Source organism: Vulpes vulpes, chromosome 10 (genome assembly GCF_048418805.1).
Source record: "Vulpes vulpes isolate BD-2025 chromosome 10, VulVul3, whole genome shotgun sequence".
In the NCBI taxonomy this organism is placed as follows: Eukaryota; Metazoa; Chordata; class Mammalia; order Carnivora; family Canidae; genus Vulpes; species Vulpes vulpes.
Genome location: NC_132789.1, coordinates 91,638,832 through 91,650,304, shown reverse-complemented (window position 1 = coordinate 91,650,304; position 11,473 = coordinate 91,638,832). Strand labels below are relative to the sequence as shown.

The following is an 11,473-nucleotide window of genomic DNA, read 5'->3' as shown; positions in this document are numbered from 1 at the left end:
TCTTCACTATACCCTCTACATAGCTATACCCATACCCACACTCACCCACCCACCCTCACACACACACACACACGATACATCATCTTAGTCAACACTGCACAATTGCTGTAGTTCCTAAACCTTAGATAGCTTCAGAATTATTTGGAGAGCTTAGGAAAATTAGTCACGTTCTGGAAATTCTGATTCAATGGAGCTCACATAAGGCTTTGGCATATGAATTTTCTCCCAAATCTTTGGGTGATTCTAAGTTATGCCAAATTTGGGTCCAATTGAAATAAAAAGAAAGTTAAATGACATAAACTAGCTCTTAATAGTTTATACACAAATTGTATATGAGGAATTTAATGTCCACTTCTGGTAAGGTCAATACTGTTTATCTATCTATCTATCATCTATCTATCAATCATCTATCATCTATCTATTAACTTAAAGACATTTGCTTTGGTGATAAAGCCAAGGCTCTAAGATAAACTGTATGAGAATATTTTTCACTTTGATCAGAATGAAATGTCCCTATGAATAATTTGGTATAATACTTGGGGTTTCTCAGACTATGTCTGTGTAAGAATATTTTACAATAGTGAAAATGCCAGAAATAGCTGATTTTGTGACCCAGTGCATTCATATATAAGATTTTTTTTCTAATTATGTAGGTCAACTTTGAATCAGGTAATCAAGAAATACATCCTCATACTCCCACTGGCATTTTGACTTCAAGAACTTCTTCCTTCCAGAGAATTTTAGAACAAATTTAAAGATTTAGTCGCCATTCTTCACTACTGAGCTGAGTAATCTAAACAAAATCACTCCACTTCCTTATTTATAATTTCCTCAGTGACAAATGAAGGATGATCCTGAGGGAGCCTTCTTTAACTCCATGTCTATGTTATATAGTTTGGAAAAGATGAAGGACAGGCTTTTCCCAGCAGCAACAAAAATAAAATTATAAAAATCAAGAGCTAATCTTGCTTGGGGGATAGGGGTTGGGGAAAGGGAAATAAACTATGGAGACTCTTTTTTTTTCCTTTGGAGGTTCAATTTTTCAGGTTGTTAATCATCTGCATTTCTCATATCTGTATACTCATTGCCTTCCTGGAGCAGAGAAAATTGAGGTAGTAAATGTATTTGGCTTCCTATTCCTTAAATCGTACACAATGGATTGGGAAAAAATTAAAAATTCAACTAAAAACAAATGAAGGTTTAAATTTGTCATTTTTCTAATTTATTGCAGAAGGGAGGCCATTCTTTGGGCTAAAATGTTATTTCTACCTTTAAAATTGGTATTCTTTTCTTAGTATGTATGAAGAAAGTATCTTGCCTAAGAAGACTATGAACTAAAAATAAAATTCACCTTCAATTTTACTCCTACAAAAATCTGACATCTATAATAAAGTCCTACTCAGAAAGACTCTAATTTATTATAGATGAGATTACCTGGAACATTCCACTTTGATTTTCAGTATTGTATGTAAGAACTGCCTTTAGGACATTTTCTGTAGGCTATCTATAATGGGATTCTCATTTTTCCTTAGAAGATGAATAATAATTTTTACTATCCCTTTGGCAAATTAAAGATTGATAATTTGAACAAGTCAATAAGGACATTTCTCTTTCTTAATATAGTGTCATTCAGAAAATTAAGGGCAGGTGAAAAATTTTGAAATAGAATAAATTAACTTAATAATATTAAAGGATAATTGGCATCAGCAGAAGTGTAAACTCTAAACAGATTTAGGGTTGAGGGAGAGAATAGGAAACAGGTATTTTCCCTCTTTCTTTGTGGTTCAACATTGTCTGTGGCCATACAAATGAAGAAATATTATTGCCTTATAATTCATTTTGTCTTTTTTACCCTATATAATTCTCCTAAAATGAGATGTATATCTTGCTTTTGTTTTATTTATTTCATAAAGGGATGTGAGGTCTTTCTGTGTGTCCTGAATTTTATGGTTTTTAAATATATGTGCACTTTTTTAGTGGTACTTGCAGAAACAAATAACACATTGAATGCCCCTTTTAAAGATTTTATTGATATAGTTGATTTCTGCTTTGTTTTGAAATGTTTTTTAATAGAAAACTTATGAGACGCCTATATGCAATTCTTACCACAAAGGACACCTGGCAATTTACAATGTCTAAAATTGTCATAGGAAAATTAGCCCTGGTTGTGTTTTCACTAAATATGAAATGCACATTTGACATAACCTACTCCAGCAAAACTTGGCAATTTATGAAGCTGTAGTAGGAGTCAGTTTCTTTGGTGGGGAAAAGAAGAAGACTATGCTTCTCTCTTGGGTACACATTATCAGGGTTTTGGACCTACTTTCTGTCTGACCACTGAGGCTGAAAAATTTACTCTGGCCATACAAGATAGTTGGAACAGAATATAAAATTCTCTTGTAGATTTTGTTAAATTACCAAAATACAGAGCTCAAGTCTAATAGAATGTTGCTCATCTCACAAATTTAAGCTAGGTTTATGACCTTGAAGTTTGAAGCCAGAATTTTTATCAAAAGAAACTGTATGTATGTAATTTCTCTATAAGGAATACATAATACCTACAATAAATTTTCAGACATTTGATGAAAGGTATTCCTAGAACAGAGGGCAGCGCCTTTAAAAAATAATGCATTGGTTCAATTAGGAAAAAGAATACATCAAGGACTTAGAAAATGACAGAGTTCAGGCTGTTGGCATATAGTTAATAGTTTTTGAGCAATGATTGAAGTTAAGGCTCAGTACTATCTGTTCTGAGGGATTTAATATTCATGTAAGACATGGTATCTAAGCAAAAATTAAACAAACAAAACTTCACACACACACACAAACAAAAAACTGTGGTCTAGGAGTGGACTTGTCTCTAGTCAAGGCATAATGTGATAAACACCATAAATCATAAAGGAGCAGTATTCTTGAACTAAAATTAAAAGATTTTGCTCTAACTGTTGATTATAGAGTTCCTAACTTTGGGCCTTTAAACAATGTGAAGGATTTAAATAAAAAATTCAGAGAGGGAATTTCAGTCACAACTGAGGGGTCATGGGATTGAGAAACTGATGGTATTTGTGTCAGAGACTAGAGAGGATGGGTCCCGGTGTTATTTCTCTTAGAATGCCACAAGTAGGTTAGGCCTATATCAATTTAGGGAATACGGACACTCTATATTGACATGTTGCTCCAGGAAAGTCTTGGAACACAGGTGAATAAAGAAAAATTGAAATGAGCACTTTCTTTTAGACACTTCTGTCAAGGAAAAGAAGCAAAAGCATAAATAATGGTAATAGAGTAATCAAGGATTCCTGGCCAAGATTAATAATCTCAGTTGGCAATGACCCATCTAACTTTTTCTCTATCCCACTGAAGATCATTTGTTTGCCCAAATACTATCCACAATCCAAACAATATTCTTCTCACACTTCTCTCAGTCTTAAACAGATTTCATTTATTATTGTTGAAGAAAACACACGCATGTATTCTTATCAAGTGCCTCATATAAATACTTTTCACTCTTAACTACAGCATGTGAGATGTAAAGTTGGTGGTTTCTGGCCAGGTATCCAGATGAAAAGTGAATTTGGTGAGAGTCACTATGTGGATGATTGAAGAGGACTAGTAGATTTACAGATTGTAGACCACAGGTCAGTTGACTACAAAACTGTAAAGAAGCCAGCAGAACAGTGGCCTAAGAATAGCAAGAAAGGTAGGGATCTTTCTCCTAACACAACTTTTCCTCTAAAGTTTGCTTCTCAAGCTTTCATGTGCATAGATGGATCTTATTAAAAATGGAGATCCTGACTGAGCTGTCTGGGGTGGAACCTAAGATTCTTCTTGTCTAGGAAGCTCCCAGGTAAGAGTGCTGCCACTGGTTCGTGAACCACACTTTGAGTAGTGAGATTGTCCAAAAGCTTATGGAATCTGACTAGAAGGAGGAGGGAGAGAGTTGTAGTCTCCTTATAGGATCATTGAATATAAATACAAATCAGGACTTTAAAAAAATCTTTCCTTGCTTTCCCACAAAATAGTCATAAGGTCAGTTTAAAGATGCTTGATCTGCGCTTTGAGGGCAATAGTACTCATTAAATGAAAATGTTTTAACAGTGGAATGGCACAAGACTCCTTCTTTACCATATGGCATGTGGACTAGAGGAAAGAAAGAATGAAGGCAAGTGAACTGATTAGATGCTACCCATTAATCTAGTTTTGAGGCCCTATGAACCTGAACAGAAGGGATGGTATTCATCTAGTTTGACTTTGATATGGAAAACAGTGAAGGAGGAATAGCAAGTAGAGTGTAAAGAGGAATTTACTAGAAAGTGCACTATTAGAACCAGAAGACACTAGTCTTATGGGACATTTCCTTATACTAGTCCATTGATACATTCATTCACTTTCTATTTTACTGTCCTGTCTTTTTATCTCTGTTCTATCACGTGGGGATGAACATAGAGTGCTTGGGGCATAGTTCACCTTCCGCTTCATGCATCATTAATTGTGAACAGTAAACAACTATGAACGATAGCTACTGAGACAAAGACAAAAAGACCTAGATGTGAAGGTCGAGATTTATTAGCAACAGTCAATTCTGTTTACCAAAGAGAAACAGGAAAAATCATTTTTGTTGTTGTTGTTCCAGTGGAACCTGATGGTCACAGTTTTTTATACAAGTACCTTTGGTAGGTTACCTTGAAGCTTAAGAAATTCAAAAGTATAATAAATGGGGAATGTAGTGCAGATAAACCCTGATTTCAGCTGGAAAATAAAGGGAAATTCAATACCCCGATAGTATTAGCATTGTATTTACAGCTGTTGCTGCTACCCACATGAATAAATGCTCCCCATGGGCCCAGATCAAAGGTAGTCACGGTGTGACAGAGCATGAGACCATACTATAATAATTTTACAGATTTAGCAGAGTGTTTCAAGTGAAAGTGCATATGATATAAGTTGCAGGTGTTCATAAACATGATGCAGGGTCCCAGTTGCTGTTGGCTTGGAGCTGGGCTGCTCTACTTACTGCTTTCTCCTGAAATTATGCCTCAGTGGGTCAATCACAAATATGAGTGACTCCCTTTTGGAAGTGATACTTCATCTCTGTGCGTATATATGTGTATATATGTATGTTTGGTACATTTGCTACTGTATCCATTCTGTTATCAACTCTCCATTTCTGGCTGCAATTTTATCTATATAGACTTTCAAATCTCAAATTGTAGATCTTCTTGTCTTTGTGTCTACATTGGATTTAAATGTGTAATGAATGTGTGTGTGTGTGTGTGTGTGTGTGTGTAAAAGCGTTGTCTGAAAAGCTAGAGGGGTACATGTCTGAAATTTTGCACACTTCCAGAACTTTTAAGGCTGAGATTTTGATGGATGTTAAGACATTAATGTTCCCCACCCCTGAGTGATTGATGGAACCTGTTTATGCTGTCCTTTCCTACTTTACAAACACTTAACCACTCTATTAATTCTCAATCTCCTTTAATATTGGAAAACTCTGTTATTTTTAATTAGATAAATAATAGTTAAACTCTAACAAATAACTCTGGCCACATAACCTCTGACTGCATCTTCATTTTAAAACTGTGAATCAGGAAAATAACCAGTAGCCTATAAAACAATTTGTTTCCTATTGTTGTCTGGTTCCAGGACAGTCCCATTAGGACACTGGAGAGAGAATATTGTGGAAGACAGCTGTACAGCACTTATACAGTAACTTTGTTTAGAATTTTCTCTGGAAAGAAGGGGCAAATTTGAGCATGATTGATTTAAAGTTTGACAATGTATGTTAATTTCATATTTAACAATGTTATAAATGTATGTCAATAATATATAAGAAGTTTGGAGTAGCATATAAACAGAACTGTATGGCCATTATTACTAGTATTTAAAGACCTGCCATAGTCAGATATCATTTCATTTGAATATATGTCTTTTTCAGAACAAACTGTGTACCAGAGTCATGTTTGATATGCTTCATTGATATATATTTTTCTGAAGTTAGAAACAACTAGCAATGGGAGTTTTTATCCCTATAGGTATCACTAATACAGTTCTTATCATTCTTATTTTAAAAAAAAGATTAGAAGGAAATTACTGAAATTAATGTGTTATGTGTTTTACCGGGGAACCTATCTCTGAAAGACTCAAAAGAGATGTTTGAAAAAAAAAATAAAATAAAATGGGGCACTTGGGTGCCTCAGTTGGTTAAGCATCCAACTCTTGGTTTTGGCTCAGGTCATGATCTCAGGGTCCTGGGATCAAGCCCCACATAGGCTCTGAACTCAGGGAGGAGTCTGTTTGAGATTCTCTCACTCCTGGTGCCCCTTCTTCTGCTCATATGCTCTCTCTCTGTCGCCCTCAAATAAATAAATTTTAAAAAAATAATGAAAGGATATTCTATCAGGAGCATTTCTTTAGATCCAACTAACAGTGTATACATATGGGATTCTGTGAGATCCTACACAGGAGAAGTGGGGTTTGTCTCATTCTATCTGCTACATTTCTTTCTTTTTTAAAAAATATTTTATTTATTTATTCATGAGAGAGAGAGAGAGAGAGAGAGAGGCAGAGACACAGGCAGAGGGAGAAGCAGGCTCCATGCAGGGAGCCCGACGTGGGGCTCGATCCTGGGTCTCTAGGATCACACCCTGGGCTGAAGGCAGCTCTAAACCCCTGAGCCACCCAGGGATCCCCAGCTGCTACATTTCCATCTGGATCTTGAACCATGAAGTGTTCTCAGGTTTGAGACTATCCCTGGACTATTATGCGATACTTTTTACCATGTGTAGGATGATGTCTAGTTTTAAATACAGTGAATCTATGGACTTTTTGGTTTATATTGTTCCCAGGTGAGAAATTCTTACTGGTTCTGTACGTCCTCTTTTTGGTGTGAGTTATCCCAAGGTGATCTCAGGAGTACATGTTTTTCTGTTAGTTTTTTGTTTTTGTTTTTTTTGGAAATCTCTATGAAATATCAATAGTTTCTTTTAAGCAAAATTCACATTTTTACTTTTATAATTTGATGCGGTTTCAAGTGAAACCTGTTTTCTGAGAGCAGCTAAGAATATTTAAATATTTAAAGTTGTGTTAGCTAACTTAATATGATAAAATCTGACATTTTATGTTGTGATTGGAGAATTCTGATCTACTTAAATGGCAAAAGAAGCAATAATTGCGTTTACTTGCTTCTATAATGAATTATTGTACAAGTGACTGCATTCATCTGATATGATAAAGAGAAAACCAGTTCCTAATTCCAGAGTTGAGAGAGTACCTGGTTTTTTATATGGCCTAGGAAATCATTCCTACTCTGTGTTTTCTACTGCATTATTAGTTAATTTAAAATGACCTAAAATGTGGAGTTTTCACGGATTCTTGGAGAAAAAATTTCAAAAGAGAGAATTAAGAGGACGATATGTTTATTTTTCCCTAACTATATCTTTTTTGAAAAAAATGTACTTAATAAAGATTGAAAAATAATTTGTATCTACCATCTATCACTATGGTATGTAGCCCTTTTAAAAGTTGAAGACATGGTAAGTATTGTATCTATAAATTATGAAGTTATTTTAAAAAACAAAACCAAAAAAATCATAATCTACATAAAACCTTAGTCTAGCTATTCACAATTTCTTTGAAATCACCAAAATTATTTTTGAATATATTTTCCTTTAAAAATATGTTTTCAAAGCCACCTTTTATTGACTTTCACAAAAATCTTGAAAGGCACTTAAAATTTCTACTTTCTGTGATTAAGCAGAATTTTACACAAATGAGATTATGAAGAAATGACATTTTAAACTTTACCTTCTGACATAAATGTGTCTCCGGACTTTATAAAAATGTTAATCGGATAGACTCCATGCTTTCCTGTAAATATTAGCCTGAAAGCACTTTTAACAAATTCTGAAAATAATGGTTCTCTTTTACAAATATTTTACCTTCAGTATCTCCTTACTGCTCACTGACTAGATGTGAGCTTTGCCTTGGGCCATGCGAGGTCACTGATCCTCACACACACGCCTGGCCTGTTTTCACCTCTCCTGGTGGCCGCAGCCAGGGAAGCCACTTCTGTAACTCAAAACCCTTCAAAGCCTTCCAAATCTCTGAAGAAGCCCCAAAGCCCTTAGTTCCTTGCTTCCAACATAATATTTGACCAAATTGGCCATTAGAAAATAATTAAGTGTTTTTCTTATGTATCAAGGAAAAAAAAAGAACTACAAGAAGAGCTAAAGAGTTAGTTTTGGAAACAGTATAGGTCTGGTGTAGGGACAGACCAGCTCTGGGTGTCTGAAGCAAAGATATTTGAGGTTGCTACAATTTCTGGATGATGAGCAACTGCAACACTAGAAGAGGCAACCTCAATGTGCAAAGACACTGTTTTTTTTTCCTTAATTGGTAAATATTTTTGACCCAGATTTGGGATTAGGTATTAGAGGCCTAATAAAGCCACATTCATATTTATCTTTTAGTGCTGTTCAGCAAAAATCTGTGTATTTTGAGTATTGTAATTACTTAAGATATTTAGGTATCTTATAAGCGGTTTTAAAATATGCACTTGAAAAACTAATTTCTATTTGTGATTTCAAGTTAAAAGTAAATTTGCAACTAATATTAAAAACGTTTAGGGGCTCTTGGGTGGCTGAGTGTCTGCTTTTGGCTCAGGTTGTGATCCCGGAGTCTTGGGATCGAATCCTGCGTTGGGTTCCCCACATGGAGCCTGCTTCGCCCTCTGCCTGTGTCTCTGCCTCTCTTTGTGTGTCTCTCATGAATAAATAAATAACATCTTTTAAAAAAAAAGCATTTAGGGGTGCCTGGCTGGCTCAGCCGGAAGAGCATGTGACTGTTGATCCCAGTGTCTTGAGATCAAGCCCTATGTTGGATCTAGAGATTACTTAAATAAATACAACTTAAAAAAAAAAAAAAACACTTAACGGAACTTAAGAATTACCTCATTTATAAATGACATATTGAAATACCTTAGAGTACTTAATTAATTAAGGGTTAAAAATCCTTGTAAAATGTAATAATATTTATAAACCAAATTTAAAATCTCCAGGGGAACTTCAGTCTTTGTAATTGTTATAAATATCAATTAAAAGTATAAAGATTGTTTCTGCCTATCATTTCTATGGAACAAAGCTAACCTCAGGACCACCAAAAATGCTCATATTGTCAGCTTAAGAGATGTTTTGAGCATTTCAGCTAAGGGCTAATTCGATGTGCTGCTAGCAGGGATGGCGAAATGGCACAGAGTTAAAGGGAGAATCATCAGTGCACTGAAATGAGAATAGTTTAATTCCTATTCAAACAATACTCTTAGTATTTACTCAATAGTTAGTGGGATTGGGAAGAAATCAATTTTCCATTCAAGGACATTGGACACACGAACAGATCCACATAACCCATTTCTGCTGCAGAACGCAGAATAGATGTTAGAATCTTTTTTTTCAAAACATTTTCTATTTTCCTGGGAGTGAATATCAGTTTGTTTATTAGTTGGTTAGTATTTCTGTGCATGTGTGTGCTGTTTAGCGGGGCCAACTTCTTGGGAAGCATTAAAAGGCTTAATGTTTAAACATTTAAATCACCAGCTTTGCGTACAGGACAAAATACATTATTGGCTCCCAGAATTTCATGGGACTGCCAACTGAATTGCTTAGGAATACTGCAAAAACACTCAGTGAAGATTGGTTGGCATTTTAATTTTCTCTCCGGGTTGCTAGCTGCTCTAGAAAGTAGGATGAATTTACATTCAAGTCACATAAAGGATTATCTGTGTGAGCATTGTTTAACTTCCCAACTCTTGGAAAGGGGCTCTGGAACAGATTTATCATTTGTTAGATACAGAAGTTACAAGATGGAAGCCAGAGCTTCCATAGCTTTCCATGATGTGGAAAGTGATGTGGGCAGTGATGGTATCCTTCGTGGAAGATAATTAGTTCGTTTGAGGTTGGGAATTCCAACTGGCTAGTGGTTGGAAATGTATGACTGAACCACAGGCCAAAAGCCAGGGTAAAAGAACATTTAAAAGTTAAATTTTGAGAGCTGATCTTGAGGCCTGAGATTGCCAAGAAAGACTGTGCAGAGAGAAGAGATCCCAGGAGTATCTCCATACAGCGCACTTGCAGCCTGAGGAGAAGCTTGAGGTGAAAATGTTCACATGGGACCAGGAATTACCGAACTATGGACTGGAATCTGCCAACTTATATAGTGGTTCACAGTGTGGTGAGTGTGTGTGTGTGTGTGTGTGTGTGTGTGCGTGTGGAGTAGGTGATTAGTATGAATCTATGTTTAGTATGGGTGATTACACATAAACATAAGAATTCCCAAAAAGTCTTGAAGAATTCTCTTTATGGCATCCATTGGTTAGCACTGGGAAGCAGCTCCCTCCGAGGGCGGGACACGCGTGTTCCTGCTTCACCGCCGGCCACATGTTTCATGTGTACAATCCATGTCTACTCACTTGCACCCCTCAGCTCCGTGCCTATCATTATCCACCTGTATGTTTTTGAGTTTGCAATCTGCGGTTTGCTGAATTAAAGCAGAGAAAAAGTTCATGTCAGTTAAGCACCCGACTCTTGGTTTCTGCTCAGGCCTTGATCTCAGGGTTGTGAGATCCATCCCCTTCAGGCTCTGCCCTCAGCAGGGAGTCTGCTTGTCTCCTTCTGTCTCTGCCCAACCCCCACTGGCTTTCTCTCTTTCTCTCTTTCTCCCTCTCTCATAAATAAATAAATAAATAAATAAATAAATAAATAGATAGATAGATAAATAAATAAATAAATAAATCTTTTTAAAAAAACAGAGGGAAGTTTCATGATGAGTAGTGAGTAGTGCACTGTGAAATTTTAGGGGGAGCTGTTCCTATTCCATTTAATTTCTGTGAACACACTTTATTTTGGGTGGTGTTATGGATTGAAATGCATCCTCCCCAAATTCGTATCTTGAAGGACCAACCAGAATAGGACCATATTTGGAAATAGGGTCATTACGGTTGTGTTTAGTAAAGAAGAGGTCATACAAGAGTAGGATGGGCCCGTAATCCAGTATGGTTGTGTCCTTATCAAAGAGGAAATTTGGACACAGACTTGTGTACAGGGTGAATGCTTTGTGAAGAGGAAGACAGAGATCTAGAGATTAAGGGACACCTAAAATTGCCAGGGAACCACCAGAAGCTGGGAGAACGGCACAGAAGAGATTTTCCCTTACACTCCGCCTGAAAGGAATCAACCCCTCCAGCACTTCCATCTGGGACTTCTGGCTTCCAGAACAGTGAGATAGGAAGTTTCTGTTATTCAAGCCACTGAGTTTGTGGGACTTTGTTAAGGAATCCTTAGCAAACTAATGCAGACGGAAAGAACATTCTTTCTGAAGACACCTTTTTGCCACTTTTAAAGATCACAGGGAAACATCTTTTTTTTTTTTTCTAGAGACTATGAATTATAAAATTTGAAAAAGGAGACATGCCTAAGAA

At 36.1% G+C, this 11,473-nt stretch overlaps 1 long non-coding RNA gene across 2 annotated transcripts in view; it reads right to left on the bottom strand.

The window, feature by feature from the left end:
• LOC140594252 (uncharacterized) overlaps positions 1-11,473 on the bottom strand; it is a 35,093-nt gene that overhangs the window by 6,689 nt on the left and 16,931 nt on the right. Inside the window, exon 4 of one of the 2 annotated variants that reach the window (XR_011994994.1) lies at positions 9,275-10,533. The exons of the other annotated variant lie outside the window; for it this stretch is intronic. This is a non-coding gene — a long non-coding RNA (uncharacterized lncRNA). Of the gene's footprint in view, positions 1-9,274; positions 10,534-11,473 lie in introns of those variants that run through there. 2 annotated transcript variants of the gene reach the window in all.